Source organism: Hypanus sabinus, chromosome 8, assembly GCF_030144855.1.
Source record: "Hypanus sabinus isolate sHypSab1 chromosome 8, sHypSab1.hap1, whole genome shotgun sequence".
NCBI lineage: Eukaryota > Metazoa > Chordata > Chondrichthyes > Myliobatiformes > Dasyatidae > Hypanus > Hypanus sabinus.
The window spans coordinates 66,158,904-66,179,131 of NC_082713.1; positions in this window are offsets into that span (position 1 = coordinate 66,158,904).

The window sequence follows — 20,228 nt, forward strand, 5'->3', positions numbered from 1 at the left end:
GTAAATTGCAGCAGAAAATTAACCTTTGGGATGAGGAAAGAAATCAGAGCACTGGGGGTGGAGGGGAAACACACAGTCACATGAAGAGAGTGCAAATACTCTGGTGGCCAGGATTGAACCTGAGATGCTGCAGCTTCACCTGCCGCAGAACTCCGCTGCCCTAATAACTGATATCCTCCAGCCTTGGCAACACGCTCATAAAAATCTTCTGTACCTTTTCTACTGTTGCCATATACCTTCTTTAACGTAGTGAACAAAATTATACACCCTGTCACAGCAGTGCTCTAAACCATGTTTTATATATGACCACTTCATTGTATTCTATGTTCAGATATTAAAGGCATTTATTTTGAATACATTGTTAACTATATTTCCTATTTGCTCTTATACGTTCATGGATCTGAGAAAATGGACTCCAAATACACTTAGTTCCTCCACGCCTCAGTAATTGACTATTCTTTTAACTTGTATGACCTCGATAAATATTTCACATTAACATCTCCTGAATGAATTTCTTATGTTGCTTTTTTGTTCACCTCATCAATATTTTCCTCACTACCAATTTTGTTATCAGCTGCAGATCTCTCAATTATGCTTCTTATGTTTATCCAAATTATTGGTACATGTATACAACTATAACCAAGGAATCGCGTACTCAACCACACTGAACTTTCTGATTCCAGTGCCACTTTCATTTGAACTTTGCATTTCCAGTTGCTTGAGCTCATCAAATCTAAAACACAGTAAAGGAGGCTGTTACAAAGATTGAATCAGGTGATTCTGGGCTAATCATCTGTATTTGCTTTATTCTGCGCTGCCCCAACCCACCCCACCCCCAGCATTACCTAGAAAATCGTGACGTATACTTCAGAATTCTAATCACGAAGTCCAGAATGAGTTCTGAGCAACCACTGCACCGTTTGAGAAATTAAACTGATCTGTCTCTCAAGTGAATGTAAATGATTTCATGACATTATTTGGGGAAGAGCAGAGAAGTTTTCCCTGGTGCCCTGGCCAATTATTATTCCTCAACCAACTTCACTAAAAACAGATTATCTGGTCATTATTTTGTGTTGCTGCCTGTGGGATTGCAAATTAGCTTAAATGTTCTATCTATTATAACATTGAATAGTCTTTAGAAGTATTTTATTGACTTTTAGATGCTTGCGGCCTGGACTAGTAAAGACCCTTTACAAGTGCAGTTCCTCTTCTTTTGATGTCATTAATCAGGCAAATAATTTAACTGTTTGACAATTCCTTTGTGTAGCATTTAGATTATGATCTGATAAGCACCAGGCAAAATCTGATATTCATGCACTGAGTGCCGTAGAGACTTCAACGATGTCTGCTGCACTCTAGTGTGCCATCTTTTATCTGTAACAACCTGTAAAATGTTACTTTCCTAAATTTTGCTCTTATTACTGATTTAATGTAGTTCATGACATAGCCCTTGCCGTGCTCCCTCTCTTGCTCTTTCTGCCAGGGGTGAAGTGCTGTTGTACTCAGCAAATAGCCTTAGAGTGCCTGGTGGTTTCCTCCGACTGTTCACCATGGTTGACTGGTGCACCATCTCATGCAGACTGATGTCCAGCAGCAGAGCATTATTACTTTCTTTTTCCTTTCCATCTCTTCTGCTGCAGTGCTGAGCTGGAGTAGGACCAATGAGGAACTGTTCAATCTGTGTCACCTCCACTCCAAGCAATGCACCTCAGTAGTCTAGCTGCAGTGTACTGATTACTTTTGTATATGGACAAATTTTAGAAGCAGAATTGAAATCATCATTAGCTTATGAACTCAGCTTCCACAAATATGGGTCCTTTACCAATCCTCCCCCTGCTTAACAATACTATCCTCCCAAAATAAAGGTACATGGCAATATTTTGGAAAATGAGGTCCACTTCTCACATCTCAGGAACCTCCTCTTGCCCAAGATAGATATCGACAATAAAATTTTACTTTACCTTCATTGTGACCTCAAGCCTTTGACCAATTAAGGAGAGTGGTGTTTGGAAGTCAAGAACTCAAAGCTGGCACGAAATTCATGGTTTGCTAGTCAGCAGAGATTCCTGTTTTTTTATATGCTTGAGTGACTTGAGTTACCCACAGCAAATACCTCAATTGACTACACAGATATGACCAATTTTACCCCTACAAATTTCTCCAAGTATGCTGGGAGGATGAGAAGATTTTAGATTAATATCCTACCCTAAGTTAACCTCCTCACCGCCATGTGTCTATGCTCAGTTGGATAACTTGTGCATGATACATATTTTGAATATTCAACACTGTTGAGTATTTGATATTTCTATAATATTTGAGTAAGATTCTAAATTTATTATTTGATGATGCATTTGTCACAATCACGGATTCAGCAGTGCAGTAGATACGGCAACTGTTCTTGTTAATTTGCATGTGTCAGCTAATTATTATTTAATCATGATAGTATTTAAATCCATACTTGTTATCATAGTGCTTGTTGAGACTTGGACAGAGCATAGCAATGCTTCGCTACTGTTTTGCTTCTGGCATTCCTGAGATATTGGACTTTCAAGTTAACTGACTCTGAAGACTAGCGGTATTCATTTCATGCTTAGATTTTCTTTTCAGCCTCAGTGTAGGCTTTGTTTTCTTTTTGAGAGTTTTAGTTAATGGCCCCGTTTGGCCTAGTGTTTATTGTTTAATTTTCCCTTTAACACTGTTCACCTTGAAGTCTGCGAACCATCAATCTGCTTCAGTGCCTCTCACTCTGCACTTAGACCATATCCATACCTGGTAACAGCATTCTTTGTTTCTGTAAATAATTCATTATGGTAAAATGTAAGAAGTATGTGAATGCCATACATTATCACATCAGCACATCATATGCGTGCGCCTCACGCAAAGTAAAAATGAATGAACACAAGTTATTTTGGCTCCTTGTTTCACTTTCAATTAGTTTTTTTTATATTTTAAAGTTACAAAACATAGCAGTGATGATGAGGAAGAGTTAAATTAGACTGAGATGACTACCTACCTGTTGAAGTGTAGTGAGACAAACTAGTCAAAAAAAGATTGCAGCACTTGCTTCTTCGCAAGGGGACAGATATGCTGAGTTTAAAGAAAATGCAGAAAATGGACTAAATTTGTGGGTTCCTGAACAGCAAGTACCAGATGATAATAAACAAAAATCATAAAAAAAGAACTGTCTGGCTACATTGGAAAGATAGATGTAATCAATGTCACAAGAAATAACTGGAATATATGTACTGAATGAATTGAAGAGTATCTTAAATCAAATGTAATGGACAATAAGAAATAAGTAGCAGTTTTGCTGAGTGCATTGGGTGGAAAAGCATACCATTTTCTTATAAGTTTCAAGCCTCCAACCAAATTAGCTGAAATGAGCTTTGCTGATGTAATGAAAGTAATGCAGGAACTTCTGGAATTGAAAACTTTGTTGATTGAAGAACTCTTCAGGTTTTATAAGTGCAATCAAAAGGAAGGGGAGTCCATTTCTGTGTGCATTGCTGAATTGAAGCAAATGTCAGGGCTTTGACAACATTGTCAGGGCTTAATGATGCTCTGAGAGATCATTTAGCTTTTGTAACCTTACAAGAAAGCATTCAAAGGCAGTTCCTAACTGAAGCAAAACTTACAGATAGAAACACAATTGAGTTACAGCCAGGAATGAACAAAATTGCAACATCTAAACAGCAACCTACCTGGTTGAACATATTGCATTACTGTTGTAGCAGGAGCTCACATACACCAGACTAGAGCAGTTTTAAAGGCAAAACTTGCAGAAAATGCAAAAAAGTAGGATACTTACAAAGAAAAACATGTCAGACAGACAAAAATAAATGGACTGTCCGAGGAAGAGAAAAAGATAAAAAGTCAAGTTGTAGTTTCATTAAGTTCATTAATCTGCATATTATTGAAAAAAATTGATAATGCTGAAAGTGACACAGACTGTGAAGCTTTGTAATTTATAATGTGAAAACTAACAATAGACAAACAATATGGCTTACATCAGAAGTGAGCAGCAAATTAATTCAATTGAATTGGACACTGGCTTAACTGTTTCAGTCATTCCACGAAATGTTTGAATTGCATTTAAAAAAATATTGAACTGAAGCCTATACATACCCAACTAAGAATCTATATTAGAGAAAAATAATTTCTGTGGGAATGATATTTCTGACAGTGAAATGCAGCAACCAACAACCAGAAAGAATGAACAATCAGTGAATAGGAATAGAGTCAGCCATTTTGTGAAACTGTCCTTGCAGCCTCCATTTTGTGGACTGTTTAATGAACTGATTCTTCCTCTGGGATAATTTAAACAAAACAATTGAATATATACACAATAATTTACTGCTAATGATCTACTAAATCTGAGACAGGCTTGAAGAAGTAATCTGTGATCTCGTTAGACCCAGTTCCTGGGTGACCTGCTTTGACTCATTTGAACCAGTTAAAGTTGAATAGAACAATAGAAGTCATACAAGGCATAAAGCATGAAGTTAAAGATGGGCTGTAATACATTGCTGCTTGTAGACCCTGGGCTACACCCAATGGGAATCTAACAAAAATCAGTCAGATATCCTTAAGTCGACAACATTGAAGCACCATAGATTGATCTGATATGGGAAGGAATAAGAATAAAGGATTTGGGGAGCACAAGAAGCAACAGCTTTCTGGAGACCAACCATCACAGAAAGGAAAGCTTGGCTAGCATAACCTCTATGGTAAAAAGTATTGCCTTTTCTATTCTTTGACTGTTTATGGAAGGTCAAAGAATCTTAGTAGGCATGCACACATGTATTGTGCTTGCCAACTGAGCCAACAAAGGTACTTGTCCATAAATTCAGATTCCCTCTGTGCCTATCTGATCACTAATACTAAGGGGTAATCTTTGTAACAGTTCGTATGTGGTAAAAGCAGGAGGACCAGCATTGTAGGGATATGAATGGCTGAGACAACTACAACTTGGCTAAAGATTCATCTGCAACTTGCATGCCCTGAAATAGAGTCAACTGAAGGTGAATTAAAATAGGTAAAGTGTTCAGGGATGGCATTAGAAAGCTCAAAAAACATGGAGGGTAAAATAGTGTTAATTGAAAATGCCATGCCCAGCTTTTGCAAAGTCAATCCGGTTCCCTATACCATTGTAATAAAGTAGCCAGTAAGCTAGATTGCATGGAGGCTGAAGGGATTCTTTCCAAGGTTGAGTGGAGCCCATGGGCAACGTCAGTGGTCCCAGTAATCAAGAAGAACTGGTCTGTCAGGATCTGTGGCGACTGTGAGGTCACCATCAACTCAGTACTGAAAGTAGATCAATATGCTCTGCCCAGAAAGAAGTTATCTTTACAAACCTTTCTGGAGGGAAGCACTTCAGCAAAGTGGACTTAGCTGAGGCCTATCTACAGATGGAGATGGAATAAGCTTCCAAAGTGTTACTCACCATAAACACTAACAAAAAGCTTTGATCACTATAATAAGCTTATTTTTGGAGTAGCATCTGCATTTGCAGTTTGACAAAAACTATGGACCAGCTGTTGCAAAGCTATCAGTGTTACCTGGATAACATCATTGTTATCAGTGAGGATTACAAAGAACATCACCAAAATCTCAAGGCAGTGTTAAAAAGATAGGAAGGACATGGGCTCACAGCACGACGCAACAAGTGTGAATTCTTTAAACCAAGCATCACTTATTGTCACACCATTGATGCACAAGCTACTTAAGTGCGCTGGGAAAGTTCAAGCAGTGGCAGATGCCTCAAGGCCAAAAGACAAGCCCCTGTTACAGTCCTTTTTTAGGATCTGTCAATTACTATAACAACTTCCTGTCAAACTTGGTTACTGTGCTCCATCCCTTGAACTGATTACTGCAGATTGGGAAAAAATGGCAATAGACAAAATAGTGTGAGCTTAAAATGCTAAAATAAATCGTGACTGTACTGATACATTATGATCCACATCATTCAGTGAAGCTTGCCATGAACTGTTCAGGATGCCAACATGTCCAGAAAACAGGTGTCCAGAACTATCAAAAACACTCCCAGCAGTCCCTGAGTCAACTCTTACAACCACCACAGAGGAGGCCCCAGAAATCAGAGATTGTTACACAACCACAAGTCTCACCTACCAAGCAGAGTGATCCCTCTTGTCAGAAAGGATGTTACCTCACAAGTTTAAGAACTTCTCCACAGTGATTAAATCTAGGCCTGAATGAGACAATTTAGAATTTACTATGCTGTAGATGTCTATATAGAGATTGTATTATATAATATATAGTATTATACATAATATATATATAGTTATGTGTGTGTGTGTGTAGGCATACAAGCTGAGATGGAGGTCATAGCTAGGCAGGGAAGAGTGCTGTGTATTTAATATTTTAGTAATATATTGTTTGATTAAATATTCTTTGTTTAAATAATTCATTATGGTTACAGGTACGAAGTATGTGAATGGCATACGTCATCACAACAGCACGTCGTAAGTGTGCACATCGCTCAAAATAAAAACAAACACACACAAGTTATCCCGGCAAGTTATCTTGTTTTCCTTTCAATTAGTTTTTATTTTGTTTCCAAGTTTAAAAACAAACACCACATTTTTGAAGCAGGCACTTCACTCCGATCTCTGTTACAGGAATTTGCCAGGTAGACAGAGAAGAAACTTAAGAGTCATTAAAAAATGTAACACACTCAAAAAACTCTGAACCATGAATGTTCAAAGTGGATAAGAAAGATTTAGGACGACATTGAGAACCTCAAATTACACTGGACAGCAAATTTTTTGACAGAGTTGTTTCCTCAGAATTATTTTTTGTTTACGGTAGACTGCTTCAAGCGAAAACAAATGCAATTTTAGATAAATTGTATCCTGTAGGACTTTGGGGAAACAAGAAATTAACTTTTATTGAATATAATGCTTTTAATTGCATAATGGTGATGACACCTTGCAATAGTTCAACTAAACTAAAAATATTTTCTAGATGACTTTTGAGAAGTGAAGCTTTGAGAAGTGTCGAACAATAATCAGCCATCATTGATGGATTCCAGTTAGCGACATGTTGCACCTCATGGTTTTGTATGCTTGAAGCATGTTGTCAACCAACTGCATGTAGTTTGGCGCTCTGCAGTTGCCAAGAACATTTTCAATAATATCCTTGAATGCCTTCCATGTGATTTTCTCTGGTCCCACTAGAAGTTCTTTGAATTGCCAGTCATTGATAACCTGTTTGATTTATGGACCAACAAAAATGTCTTCCTTAATCTTGGCATCAATTATTCTGGGAAACATCTGTCTCAAATATGGAAATCCTTCAAGGAAACTTTTGTGTCTGCTGACAGCGGATTCCATCCTTGCAGTCTGGAACCCAATAATTCTGCTTTTGCTTTTGACAAACCCAAGTCTCTGATCAGGTCATTTAACTCAGATTCAGTTATCAGATGAAGCTCACTCAACATAAAGTATTCAAGCTCTGTATCAGTATCAATGTTGTTTTCTGTTCCTGGCTCATGCATCATGGCATCTTCGTCTACCTCCACTGGACTCCATGTCTCTGGTGGCTTCAGTGCTGGAAGACTATTGTCGTGCGGCACAGGAGATTGGGACATTTAATGGAATTCTTCTTTTTAGCAGAGGAACCAGACACACTGGTTGGACAGAAATAGCAGTTTGTTACATGATCATTCTGGTCTCGCCATATTATCAGGACAGCGAATGACATTGACTTCTGAGTAATTCTGAGCCAAGCTCTAAGATCGACAGTGCATGTTGTGCAATGAAAGTGAGGAGCCTGGGCTTTGTCTTGGGCATCAAATTCACTTCAAGAGTAGAGGTCATAGGTTTTCTTAATAAAAGGAGCCATGTTCCATCATTGAGATTTAAGCGTACACTTACCACGAATCTAACAGAATGTTTTGTGGCTGTTGCAACATTGGCAAGACATTTTGCACTACAAAAACTCCTGAAAATACAATTAAGTTATTATAACAAGTACATGCAATATTCTATGCATGTGGAACACAGGCATCAATATGATCACAGACCGATACACATGTAAATACAATGCATAGATGAGTGCGTGTGAGGTGCTTTTATAGCCTTTCTAAAACCTGTCCTGCCATGCAGCATCTGCCCTGCCTAAGCAATCCAGGACAGAAAGAAAACATTTCAGCTTACATTGTGGGTAACATTTTAATTGACTTGAATTATGTACTGCAATAACAAATACATGCAATTTCAAAAATATGATGTGTGATAGGGAAATTTCATGGTGATTTTCATGATCAGCATCCCAAAAATTCATAAGAGACACCCAAAAGTATTCAGGAAGCAAACTTTTTGTGTTATCTGTATTATGTTTATGCATGTTGTCACCTCTAGAACTGTGGTTCCACATGTGGAAATGAATGCAGCTACCAGAATGGCTTTTGTTGTCATCTCAGAACCCCAAAAAAGCAGAACAAAACAAAATGATTATCAATCTTGAAGGATTGATGAAGAAAATAAACCAAAAATGCTATTTAAAATACAGAATCAATAACTTCATCCAAAAATTAAAATGCAAATTAGTCTGCAGTTGAGATCTAGGTTTGAGCTCCATTTCTTCTGTTGTTTGCTGGGAGGATAAGAAGAATTTACATTTATATACTCCCCTAGGCCAAGGAAAACATTGACCATTTCATAAAGTTATTTGCCAAGATCATATGGAAGATTACTTACCACAAATGTCCAAGTATACTCAAATTTGATGGCCATCAAGGAAATTGATGCACAGATGATAGGTGACAATGCAGGCAGTAATAGCAGTTAACACCATTGTAACATTATGCCTGCAGTTTTCACTTTTTCTCTTTCACACAAACAGAATGTAATATACACGAGTGTAAATGGCTATTTGCATTGCAGAGAAGTCATGAATGATTAGTCAACACACCTGCTCTGAAATTAAATCTAGAGATTTATTCTGAAAGCAGACTTTTAATCTTCATTGGAACTTCAATTGTATAAATTGCACAAATAAAACAAACTGATGGGTAGATTAGTCAAATGCAATGGAAGAGTGCTTAAAACAGCTATGTTTAACGGTTTCAAATTAGCACAAGCAATGTACTAATGTGGTCTTACTTTGAAGCTGTCATCTAATTTCTGCAAATTTTGCAATTGTCTCTACTGCACCCCATCACTGCTAAATCAATCCATTTTAACACAAAATTAAATAATGATATAAAATAAATACCAGCTTACAACATGACATAAAAAAAAGTGCTGAATGATATCATTCTTTTTTTCCTAGGGAAATGTCAATATTACCACAAACAAGAGAATATCTGCAGATGCTGGAAATCCAAACAACACACACAAAATGCTGGAGGAACTCAGCAGGCCAGGCAGCGTCTATTGAAAAGAGTACAGCTGATGTTTCAGGCCAAGAGCCTTCATCAGGACTGGGGGAAAAAAAGATGGTGAGTCAGAGTCTCCCAGGTGCCAGGGTTAAATTTACTGCAATGGCTGTAGAAAATTCTCATTGGGGAGCACAAACAGCCAGATGTTTTGTCATATGTACCAGCATGTACATAGGTAAAACAAGAGCCAAAATCAGAATCAGAATGAGGTTTAATATCACCAGCATATGTCGTGAAATTTGTTAACTTTGCAGCAATACAATGCAAGACTTGATAAATGTAGAAAGAATGAATGTTTTGTATATATTGTATATATATATATATATATATATATATATATATATATATGCATTTTAAATAGTTAAATTAAGGTAAATAGTGCAAAAACAGAAATTAAAAAAGTAGTAGGTAGGTTTCATGGGTTCAGTGTCAATTTAGAAATCAGATGGTAGAAGGGAAGAAACTATTCCTGAATCGCTGAGTGTGTGCCTTTAGGTATCTGTACCTCCTTCTTGATGGTAACTTTGAGAAAAGGGCACGTCCTGGGTGGTGGGGGGCCTTGATGATGGAAATCGCTTTTCTGAGGCATAGCTCCTCAATGATTTTTTGGATACTACAGAGGCTAGTACCCATGATTGGCCTGACTAATTTTACAACTACGATCCTATGCAGTAGACTCCCTCCCCCACCCCACCCTTACCAAATTGAGATGAGGGTTGTCAGAATGCAGTCAGAAGTCTTAGAGAATGGATACTAAGAGTTAGTTAAGATGGTAAAAAGCAGGACCTCAAGGGTAGTGATCTCCAGATTACTCCTGAATCCATGTACTGGCAAGTTCAGAATTAGAAGGATAAGCCAGGATGAATTTGTGGCGGAGGAGCTAGTTCAGGTGGCAGCAATTCAGGTTCTTGGACAATTGGGATCTCTTCTGGAGTAGAGATAAATTGTACAAGAAGGATAGGTTGCACTTGAACCTGAGAGAAACCAATATCTTTGCAGGGAAATTTGGTAAGGCTACATGGTAGTGTTTAAACTGGATTGGTGGAGCAGCAGGAGGAAATGATGGGCTCTAAGCAGCAGCAATACATCAGATAAACCAGCAAGATCAAGTTTAGTAATCAGGTTAGCCAGGGAAATGAAGACTTAGCTACACTGCATTTATTTCAATGCTCGAGGTATAACAAATAAACTGGATAAACTCAGATCATATATTGGCTCTGAGGACTGGGATATTATAACTAAGCAGAAACATGATAGAAAGATGGGCAGGATTTAGGTTCTGATAAAAAAAAGGAAGTGTGGCTATAAAAAGATATTGAACGCTCTTAAGGCAAATTAGGAAGACTGAGAGTGTATGAGATAGATATGACAGATAAAGTTAAGGAAAATACCAAGGTTCTATTGCTATTTTGAAAGTTAATGTGTAGTTGGAAGGAAAGTAGTTTCACTTAGTGATTAGCGGGACAACCTATGTGTCAAGTCACAAGAATTGGTTGGGAGTTTTAATGCATATTTCAAACATACCAGAATTGATTGGGGTTCGAAGCCAAGTATAAAACACAGGACAATACAATAACAGTCAACACAATAGCAACCAACAGTTTACCAGACAATAGTACAAACAGTCATGAGCAATCAACAATTAGCGCCAATGTCAATAATCATACTTAATCAAATGTGAACATATGAACAGATTAAAAAATTATCAACAGAACAAAAGGAGCAGGAAAGACCATTTAATGGCTGCTGTGCAGGAACAGTTAGCATATAAGACCTGAGTGAATTTTGTTGAGAAGCTGGATAACTACAGGAAAGATGCTTTGGAGATGACTGTAGTCCTGGTTATGATGGCTTGTAGCATCTCCCTGATGGCAATTTGTTGAATAGGTGGCTACTCGGGGTGGTGGAGTCAGCAGTAATATGGTCGGCCCTCCTTATCCGTGGGGGATTGGTTCCGAGACCCCCCACAGATACCAAAAAATGCGGATGCTCAAGTCCCTTATTTAACTGGATCAGTGCAGTGGTCTTTAGGACCCAGCAGAATCCCAGACATAATTTAACATGTTCAGTGCGGTGTATGTTAGGACCTGGCGGTGAAGCTCTGAATCTGCAGTGTTTCTGTTCACAAAAATAATCACAATCACGATTCAAAATAAGGTGGAAGTAATAGAGCAATCGGAAAGAGGTGAAACGCCATCGGTCATTGGAAAAGCATTAGGCTACATTTGGTCAACAATTGGAACAATTTTAAGGGAGCATGTGAAAGGCCCTGCCCCAATGAAAGCTACAATTATTACTAAGCAACGCAATGGTTTAGTTATTGAAATACGTAGTTTCTTAAGCGTTTTATATGCACAGAAAGGTAAAATATGTACTATATACTAAGAAAAACACTTGACTAACTGACGCTAAATAATACCGGATATACCTGTTCTGACTTCAAATCCGACTTAAAGACGGACTCAGGAACGGATCTCATTCATAACCCAGGGATTGCCTGTATTTTTGTCATTTCTAGATTACTTATAATACCTAATACAATGTAAATAGTTGTTATACTGTATTGTTTAGGGAATAATGACAATAAAAAATAGTCTGTACATGCTCAAACAACAAGCGCTGGAGAGAGAACTTCTGGGTTTTCCCGATCCGCAGTTGGTTGAATCTGCGCATGTGGAATCCACGGATAAGGATGGCCAACTGTATTTCCAGCTCTTTTTTTGCTCTGGTGATGAGCAGGTTTTTTTTTTAATCAGTAGTTGACAATCAATGATCTTCTCTGCTGAGTGGACCACTCACTGTACCCTGGACTTAGAGAGGAAGGAGACAACGGGAAACAAAATGGTGATAGAGGTGGTCAAAATGATGGTTGAGTAAAAATTCATCAGGATCCATCCTGAGGTGTTAAGTTTCCTAAGCTGGCAAAGGAAGAAAAATCTCTGCTGGGCTTTCCTAGTGGTGAGTGTAACATGCTTGTTGCGCTTCAATGTATTGGTATTAGTAGTCCTCAGGAGTTTGAATTACTCAACTACAGACACAGCAGGCCTATTAATTTCCATAGTAATCCTTTCAGAGCTTTATTTAACTGCTGCTTTGCAAAGCTATATTCCTCTCTTCGGAGTTTAATGAGGATAAAACCATGGTTGCTCAACAGATGAGGGAAACAAGTGGTTATGTCCTGGAGGGCATTTGTATTACCAAGGAACAGGTATTAAGATCCTGAAGACTGGAAGGTAGCTAATGTTGTTCCACTCTTTAAGAAGGGTTGCAAGGACAATCCAAAGAATTAGAAGCCATTCAACCTGATGCCAGTAGCAAAGAAAGAACTGGAGGGAATTCTGAGGGACAGGGCCTTCCAGCATTTGGATAAAGAGAATCTCATGAGGAGGAATCAGCATGATTTTTGATGCACCATCAATAACTCTCTGAGACGTAAGGCGAGATATCGGCTTTTATTGACTGGAAGAAAGAACAAGCAGTAGGTGACCACCATACTACATCCTGGAGACTGAGGGCAGGGCTCAGGCCTCAATCGCCTTTATACAGGGGTCTGTGGGAGGAGCCACAGTCAGTGGTCAGTGGGGGGGGGGGGGGCGTGTCCAGACAGGTATATGTAGTTCACCTAGTTCACCACAATTTTATGCTTGGAAAGTTACCCTTGATTAATTTTTTAGAGTTTTAAGAGGTAACCAAAAAGTGCAGTAGAGATTTAAGAAAATGTTGTTAGGACTGGAGAGCTGACCTATTGGGTGAGTTTGGCCAGTCTAGGTCTTTATTCCCTGGGATGTAGCAAAATAAAAGGTGACCTTATAGAAATGTTTCAAATTATGAGAGGCTTAGATAAGGTGAATGGTAATAGTCTTTTCCCAGGTTATTGAAGTCCAAAACTAAGGGGCATTGATTTAAGGTGAGAGGGAAAAAATTTAAAAGGAACCTAAGGGGAAACTTTTTCATGCAGAGGATGTTGAGTGTATGGAATAAACTGCTGGGGAAGTTGTTGAGATAAGTATAATAGAATCATTTAAGAAGCACCTGATTGTTCTTGCAGGGGTAAACATCAGAAGGATATGTGCCAAATGCAAGAAATTGGGACTAACTGTGACAGTACTGTAGTCAGCATGGACTTGTAGGGCCAAAGGGCATGTATCGATGCTGTACTACTCTATAAATCTATTCACATAATGACTGACATTTCCCTTCATTATCAATAACTACCCAAATATAGATGGCTGAAGATGCTATCAGTAGTCTGTGATATTTTTCCTATGTGCCCCTTGACTTTTCATGGAGTCCTTTAAGTAAAAATCTTATATTCCCCTCACCACACAAGAAGAATGAGTTGCAACTGCTACTATATTCATGTAAAGGGAGGAGGTAAGTGTTGATACTTAAATTGTTTTTACATGTTAGTGTATTTTTGAGTCTGAATTGTTTTTTTTTCCAGAGCTCTTGACAACTTTGACAAACCAAGGCAATGGCACGATCGGTCTCTTGTTTTAGCTTTTTTATGACCAGGACTTGATCTGTAGATCCTTCAACATTATGACCTAAGGGTAGGGGATGGTTTTCCATCACTTTTAGAGAAACTTGTCCATAGCTTTTATTCATACGTTATCAGTACATACTGGTTACTTATCACTGGCTCTAAACCCTGTGGCAATAAATAAAAAGTTCTTCAACAATTATTTTAATTTTCTTTTATCTTGAGAATTTCAGAAGAATGACTTCTTGCTCTTCAGGTTTCTCATTGGTTTTCATACTTCTACAGAGTTGCTCCACAGTGGCTTCTAAGTAAAGGCTAACAAAATGACCAAATTAAAGTGATTTACAGCAAGAATATTCAGGTTAAATATGCCTTGGCCTCTTGGAAAAAATAATAATTTAGCTTTCTATTCCTTTACTTACAACTCAGTCACTACATTAGTTGGTACATTGCACTGATGACAATTTTCATTAATTTAATCTCTTCTACCATAATCATAACTTTTGAGGTGGACAAACCTGAAAAGAAGGAATGTCCCAGGAAAAGCTTATTTATTGAATGGCTACAAACAACATTATTAATCCTAATACTTACAACTTATATTTATTAACACATATTTATAATACTTTATTTAGTAGTACTGAGATTCAAGGAAAACTTCCTGAATCAAATTTAAGATTACAATTTGAAAACTAATTGTTATCCTTTGTGATGACATATGAAGTACAGAATTTACAGTATAATCAACCACTATATGATTAACAAGATGAATTCATCTAGACAATTGAAAAAGAGAATTGTGTTGGGAATAACCTGCATATTGCTGTGCCATAATCCAAATACAGATCTCTCTCCTCACTGTTTCCAATTCATAAAAATAGAAATTCTCTGCACCGGTGAAATGTCTGAGATAACATCTGGTAATTAGATGCCAAATCCAGGGAGGGGCTGTGGGTCAGATTAGGACTGAAGAAGCCCAAACCCTGACTGGGTGACTAAGATACCTAAACTTGAAAATTGTCACAAAGCTACAGCTGGTTTAGGCACAACGAGCTTGAATTTCTTTGATGCAGGTCCTAGTGTCTAGCAATATCACTGTACGGTGTACCATGTGTGGGATTTAATCATTGGACTGCTCACAAGACATCAGGGATGAGCGAAGTGGCCCACAGCTGGAGGATTCTGTACTTCCATGCACTGTACCAGCACAGAGTTTGCAGAACAATCAATATATGATTTTGAAGGAGAAGGAAGGAGTTCACAGGTGACAAGATGGGGTGGCTTGGGGTTTATGCAAAGCTGCATTACTCGAGTCAGGATTTGCAATCAGTGAGATTGATGGTAGCCTGGGAGTGAAGACTTGATACTGTGTGTGATGAGGGCCTGAGGAAAAGGAATAAAGTAACCTAACTGGTTTCTGGTGCTGGACTGGGATCTTCTTAGGAAGCAGCTCCTCCATATTGGCAGCTAGATATGTAGCTTATTTTTCAATAAGGTGTAATGATATATGTTAACAATCCATTTCTGCTCATTTAATTGCATAGATAAAAAATATTGTGCAAATGACACTGTTGTAGGGCAAAAAGGTCACAGCAAGCAAACTCCAACTGATTCAAGAGCGTCACTGTGCCATCTGCCCTGTTAAAATGTGAAAATACTCTTTAATCATGAAATGTAAAATATTTCTTATTCATTATCATCCATTTGCAGTGGAGTGGAATAGAATGTATGCACAGCTGGAGGGCCATGATGTTGCAATGCTTCATCAGCCACATTTATATGGCTTTCCAATCTAAGCAAAGCAGTTAGATGAAATGACTCAAAAGCAAAACCATTTTACTTTGATAGGTGAAAATTAGACAGTTGCTTTCTCTATTAGTTGAAATGTAATCACACTGTACCACTGATAGTGTGGCAACGATTCCTACAGCTGTGATTATATCACCTTAATCAGAAAGGAAATATTTAGTATTATGTAGTCTTTTCAAAACAGCATAAATTTAAGGAAGAAAAATGCCAGAAAACATTCTGTGTCAAGCTGTTGGCAGTTAATTCCAACATGGTTCTCCCATAACTCGAAAAGAGTGAAACTCAAAGCAAATAAGGAAATCACAAGCATAGTGGTTGATGCCTGACTGTATTTTCCTTACTTTATTTTGTCATTTCACTGTAGCAGGTTCAAAAGCTGCCAGTGGAAGTGTTCAACCCAGCTACAGTTCCACAGTAGCTGTTCTTTCCCTCCTGTGCCAGCATAAAAAAAGAGTGGAGTTAGAATAAGGTAATTTACACTTTTAATCAATTAAAATCAAAAACTCAAATACATTAGCATTCACTTTTCTATCTTGAAGTAAGAGTTGGATTTAATTTTAAATACATGTTTTTGAATTATAATTATTTAAATATGCTAATAGTTTTGTTTTATATCTGACAGCTCCTTTTAGTATTTTAAACGTCAGGCAAGTTTTTTTAGGTACATTCAAAATCTTGACAACTGGCCAGCCAGAAAAGTCTGTGGACTTGATTAGACAGTTACCAACAGTATTTTTTTTAATCCATTTTATGGGATGGGCTTCTTCTGGATCCAGCAGCACCTGCCCCAGTAATGGCATTTAGTCACTCACACAGTACCTACATTTTGAATTGCAACTGGTTCGGGAAGCAAACCAACAGAGCTGAGAAAAGTAGGTTCTCAGTTGATACATATGCTAGCATCGAGCTAAGGTGGCTTGGAGTGGTAAAATCCAGACGGTTGAAAATATGAATTCAGAAATACCCACAATATGTCATTATGACCCAATCAAGCAACTCCATATCATGTTTCAAGCAGTTATATCAATTTTGCAGCTCCCTCTGCAGTGTGGTGTATGTTATTTGCCTGTCCTATTACCTTACCATTTACTGAACCATGAAAGGCCTTTGTAGATTGACTGCAACAATCATTTTTCCCAGTAAGGTGTGCATTCCTGCCTCTGCAGATATGTCAACATTTACTTCTGCCACAAAGTTGTCCAGCCATCAATGACTTTCCTTCAGTTATTGTTCTCAGCCTTGTTGTGTCTTAATTCATCTTTTCACCACCATTAATACAGCTTTGCTATTACAGTCAGACTTATTTTATAGTTACAGCAATGTCATTTATTGCCCCATCTGCTAAAGAAACAAAATAAATTGTAAGCTACTTAAACCATTAAATGTTTTGTGTCACATTTATAATTGCATATGGAATGTGAACCACAAAAAGGCAAATTCAGTTGCATTTTGCAGCCTACAAACATGGTTACTTTAGAAGAATGCCAGGAGCAAAGCACATTTTCATGTGCTTTGATTTACTGTAATTAAGCTCAGTTTTCTCTTGTTATAACCCACTGAATAGAGATGATGCTTAATTGTGGCCAATTTTTAGGTCTTGTTGCATTTGTTATTATCAGAGGAGCTGTGAAAGGAATTGAAATTTTTTGCAGTCACCAGTAAATGTTCTTACTGCTGACCTTACAATCGAAGGAAAGTCATCTAGAGACCAGTTAGAAGAGATTGGGTTGAAGAGACTATTCTGAGGAATTTCTGTACAAAGTCTCGGGAGAAGGCTGATTGACCTTCACAACCACAACCACTTTACTTGTAGCTATATGGTAAAAGTAAAAAGTTACAACTTCAACTATTGAAGTCATTTTTCCTTACCTTTGTATGACATACATTATCTCTAAAGCTGGAGAACAGATTCCATTTGCTTTGGAGTTCATTGAAACAGTGTTGGATTATATGTCCCATGTTATGTCCCATAATACTCTATTTGTCCAGCACCATTTTACCATGAATAATCTCCAGGTCAACCCAAATGTCATCACAAATTTACCATATAGATAATGGATTTGGTAATTTCAGAATCAAAGAGTAATGTTAATCATCTTTAACTTCAAATTTGTAAATATAATCAACAATCAATAGTCAAGTCAATTTTATTGTAATTTCGACTATAACTGCTGGTAGAGTATACAGTAAAAACAAGCCAGCATTTTTCAGGACCATGGTGCTACATGAAACAGTACAAAGACTACCCTGAGCTACGTAAAAACAATACAGAAAAAAACTACACTAGACTACAGACCTATTCAGGACTGCATAAAGTGCACAAAAACAGTGCAGGCATTAAAATAAGTAATAAGCAAGACAATAGGAACAGTAGAGGGCAGTAGGTTGGTGTCAGTCTGGACTCTGGGTATTGAGGAGTCTGATGGCTTGGGGGAAGAAACTGTTACATAGTCTGGTCGTGAGAGGCTGAATGCTTCAATGCCTTTTCCCAGAAGGCAGGAGGGAGAAGAGTTTGTATGGGGGAGTGTGGGGTCCTTCATAATGCTGTTTGCTTTGCGGATTCAGCGTGTGGTGTAAATGTCTGTAATGGCGGGAAGAGAGACCCCGATGATCTTCTCAGCTGACTTCACTATCTGCAGCAGGGTCTTCCAATCCGAGATGGTACAATTTCCGAACCAGGCAGTGATGCAGCTGCTCAGGATGCTCTCAATACAACCCCTGTAGAATGTTATGAGGATGGAGGGGGTGTATAACTTTGCATTTTATACTGAAAAATTACCTACAGTAAACCAGTTATTGGCAATAAGTAAAAACAACAATATTTTAAAGAAGTTGTGTGCTGGAAATATGAAACAAAGACAGAAAATGACAGAAATATGCAGCAGATCAGGTAGCACCTGTTTAAAAAAATGTTTGCATTTCAGGCTGAAGAACAGAATCAAAGGGTAGGACAATTTAGCTTTGGCATTGGTTAGCATTTGTTCTTTCAAAATGCTTTAACAAGCTGATATTATATTTCTGTAAAGACCTATTTCCTTGTAATTATAAGAAATGAAGGAAGCTCACAATAGTTGATGTCAAGTGATGCAGTCATTGGTATGCTACTCATTGCTATTGTTCTAGTGGAGTGAACAGCTGTGTCTGTATGGCTTGGTTCCTATAAGGAGCGTTTGGCATAAAGATGTTAATCTATTCTAATATTTGTTCATTGATGCATTTGACAACTTCTACAGTACTGCAAGTACAGTAAATCTACAAAAAAAAGAGTTACTGATCACTATTCTTACTAAGCTTTATTTCTACAGTTATATAAAGAGCACAAACAGTTACTGATGGGTAAAATATATAACATAGAACATTACAGCACAGTACAGGCCCTTCAGCCCACAATAGCTTGATTGGTCAGGGCATGAAGCGATACAGGCAAGAGATCGGAACTGAGAGGAAAATTGAATCTGTCATGAAATGGTGGAGCAGACTCAATGGGACAAATAGCCTAATGTGGTTCCTATATCTTATGGACTTATCTGCCACTTTCCAGTTATCTGGCACCTATCCTGTTATGCAAAGATCATAGCCAAAGGCACAACAATCTCTTCTCTTGCTTCCTGTAGTGACCAGCAGTATATTCAATCTCGCCCCAGAAACATATCTACCCTAATGCTTTTCAAAAGTTCCAGCAATCCTCTTTCAAGTTGACCTGTTCAAATACATCACCCTGTTCTGCACTGTCCTTACAAATGTCAAGGTCCCCCTCACTGGTGAATGCTGAAGCAAAGGAGTAACACACCCAAAAGCTTGAGGGGAAGAAGGACAAACTAAAAGCCCTTCCGAAGGATTTCAGCTAGAAAAGTTGACTGTACTCTTTTCCACAGATTCTGCCTGGTCTGCAGAGCTCCTTCAGCATTTTGTATACGTTGTTCAGATTTCCAGCATCTGCAGATTTTCTCATTTCTAAAAGGTTAAAGCCAGGTGGGTGGGTGGGGGGGTGGTGAAGTAGGAACCTGGAAGCTGATAACTGGAAAAGGCTGGAGAAAGAGGAAGCTGATAGGAGAACAGAATGGATCATGGGAGAAAGGAAAGGAGAAGGGGCAGTAGGTGGAGGTGTTACACAGGTGAGGAGAAGAGGTAAGAGGCCGGAGTGGGGAAATGAAGAACAAGGAAGCTAAAGGGAAAATAATCACCAGAAGTTGTAGAAATTGGTGTTCATGCTATCAGGTTGGAGGCTACATAAACGGAATATAAGGGGTTGCTCTCCAACCTGACAGTGGCCTCATTGTGACAGAAAAGAAGGCCATGGATCAACATGTCAGAACAGGAATGGGGATTGGAGTTGACATGGCTGATCACCAGGAAATGCTGTTTATTACGAATGGAGCTGAGGTGCTCGACAAAATGACCCCCCAATCTTTAATGGATGTCACCGATGTTGGATACTGTAGATAAACCCAACAAATTTGCAGGTGAATACTACCTTACCTTGATGGACTGTGTGGGACCCTGAATTGAGGAGCGGGAGGAGGTGAACGTGCA